Below are 2,949 nucleotides of genomic sequence, written 5' to 3'. Positions count from 1 at the left end.
GCCCCTAGGGCCCCAGATCTTTCGATGACAAGCTTAAGAAACCCTGCCCTTACCACCAAGGTCCGGTCAAGCACGCCCTCGAGGATTGCTCCATGCTGCGGCGTTACTACGCCAGGCTCGGGCCCCCCGACGACGACGCCAAGCAGAAGGGCGCCGGCGACCGGGATGATGACAAGGACGACGGGTTCCCCGAGGTACACAACGCCTTCATGATCTTCGGCGGACCCTCAGCGTGCCTCACGACGCGGCAGCAAAAGAGGGAACGCCGAGAGGTCTTCTCAGTCAAGGTGGCCACTCCCCGGTACCTTGACTGGTCTCGGGAGGCGATCACCTTTGATCGAGACGACCACCCCGACCACGTTCCGAATCCCGGGCAGTACCCACTTGTTGTCGACCCGATCATCGACAACACCCGACTCTCCAAGGTGTTGATGGACGGAGGCAGCGGCCTCAACATCCTATACGCCAACACCCTGGAGCTCTTGGAGATCGACCGATCGAGGCTCCGAGGCGACGCCGCACCCTTCCACGGCGTCGTGCCAGGGAAACGCACGTGACCCCTCGGGCGCATCGACCTCCCCGTCTGCTTCGGCACCCCCTCCAATTATCGCAAGGAAGTCCTTACCTTCGAAGTGGTCGGGTTCGGAGGAACTACCATGCCATCCTGGGACGGACGTGCTACGCCAAGTTCATGGCAGTCCCAAACTATACCTACCTCAAGCTCAAGATGCCAGGCCCCAGCGGTATCATCACGATTGAGTCCACGTACGAACATGCATACGACTGCGATGTCGAGTGCATCGAGTACGCCGAGGCTCTCGCGGAGGCCGAGACCCTCATCGCCAACCTCGACCAACTCAGTGGCGAGGTGCCTGATTCCAAGCGTCGTGCAGGGGCGTTTGAACCCGCGGAAGCCATCAAGCTTGTCCTGGTCGACCCCGCCTACCCCGACGACCGGGCACTGAGGATCAGCGCCACCCTCGACATCAAATAGGAGGTCGTGCTCATCGACTTCCTCCGTGCGAATGCCGACATGTTCGCATGGAGTCCCTTGGACATGATGGGCATACCGAGGGATGTCGCCGAGCACGCCTTGGACATCCGGACTGGCTCCAGACCGGTGAAGCAACGCCTGCGCCAATTCGATGAGGAAAAGCGTAGGGCCATCGGCGAGGAGGTGCAGAAACTCTTGGCGGCCAGGTTCATCAAGGAAGTGTCCCACCCAGAGTGGTTGGCAAACCCCGTGTTAGTTAGAAAGAAAAATGGGAAATGGAGGATGTGTGTAGACTACACTGGTTTGAACAAAGCCTGTCCAAAAGTCCCCTTCCCATTACCTCGAATCGATCAAATTATTGACTCCACTGCGGGGTGCGAGACCCTCTCTTTCCTTGATGCGTATTCCGGTTACCATCAAATCAAGATGAAAGAATCCGACCAGCTCGCGACTTCTTTCATCACCCCATTCGGCACGTGTTGCTACGTGACTATGCCTTTCGGCCTCAGAAACGCATGGGCCACGTATCAACGGTGCATGAACCATGTCTTTGGCGACCACATTGGGAAAACCGTTGAGGCCTATGTGGACGACATCGTGGTCAAGACTAGAAAGGCCGAGGATCTCGTCGACGACTTAAGGATAGCCTTCAAATGCCTTAGAAAGAAGGGCATCAAGCTCAATCCCGAGAAGTGTGTGTTCGGGGTCCCCCGAGGCATGCTCTTGGGATTCATAGTCTCGGAACGCGGCATCGAAGCCAACCCAGAGAAGGTCTCGGCCATAGCCAGCATAGGACCAATCAGAGACCTCAAGGGAGTACAGAGGGTCATGGGATGTCTTGCGGCCCTGGGCCGCTTCATCTCACGCCTCGGCGAAAAAGGCTTGCCTTTGTACCGACTCTTGAGAAAATCCGAGCGTTTTTCTTGGACCCCCGAGGCCAAAGAAGCCCTCGACAGACTCAAAGCGCTGCTCACAAATCCTCCCATCTTGGTACCCCCTGCCAGGGACGAGGCACTCCTACTCTACGTCGCCGCAATGACCCAAGTGGTCAGCGCTGCCGTAGTAGTAGAAAGGCAGGAAGAGGGGCATGCTCTACCCACCCAACGACCTATTTACTTCATCAGCGAAGTGCTCTCCGAGACCAAAACGCGTTACCCCCACATCCAGAAGCTGGTCTACACCATAGTCCTGGCCCGGCGCAAGCTGCGTCACTACTTCGAGTCTCACCCGGTGACCGTAGTATCGTCTTTCCCCTTGGGAGAGATAGTCCATAACCGAGAGGCCTCAGGCAGGATAGCCAAATGGGCCGTCGAGCTTATGGGGGAAACCTTAACTTTTGCGCCTCGGAAAGCGATTAAGTCTCAGGTCTTGGCCGATTTTGAGGCTGAGTGGACCGACACCCAATTACCACCTACCCATGTCCAGACAGAATGCTGGACCATGTACTTCGACGGGTCTCTGATGAAGACTGGGGCAGGCGCGGGACTCCTCTTCGTCTCGCCCCTCAGAGTACACATGCGCTACATGGTGCGGCTCCATTTCGTCGCCTCCAACAACGCGGCCGAGTACGAGGCCCTCATCAATGGCTTGCAGGTCGCCATCGAACTTGGAGTACGGTGTCTCGACGTCCGGGGCGACTCGCGGCTCATCGTCGATCAAGTCATGAAAGAGTCAAACTGCCTCGACCCCAAAATGGAGGCTTACTGCAAGTTGGTACGACGCCTAGAAGGCAAGTTCAACGGTCTTGAACTAAACCACATCGCGCAGAAGTACAACGAGGCTGCCAACGAACTGGCAAAGATGGCCTCGGCTCGGGCTCCGATCCCCCCGAACGTCTTTGCCAGGGACCTCCACAAACCTTCCATTGACTATACCTTGGTAGCAGAGGAGGGCCCACCTGTGGAAACCACGGCGGGGCTCGACGCCCCCTCTACTGCCGAGACCCTCTCGACCGA

At 57.6% G+C, this 2,949-nt stretch overlaps 1 pseudogene; it reads left to right on the top strand.

The window, feature by feature from the left end:
* The first annotated feature begins 431 nt into the window (after positions 1 to 431).
* Positions 432 to 994, top strand: LOC136487453 (uncharacterized; annotated as a pseudogene).
* Positions 995 to 2,949: the final 1,955 nt, after the last annotated feature.

This window comes from Miscanthus floridulus, chromosome 10 (genome assembly GCF_019320115.1).
Source record: "Miscanthus floridulus cultivar M001 chromosome 10, ASM1932011v1, whole genome shotgun sequence".
Classification (NCBI taxonomy): domain Eukaryota; kingdom Viridiplantae; phylum Streptophyta; class Magnoliopsida; order Poales; family Poaceae; genus Miscanthus; species Miscanthus floridulus.
The sequence above is the reverse complement of the archived record's forward strand: the minus strand, read 5'-3'. Positions and strand labels throughout refer to the sequence as shown.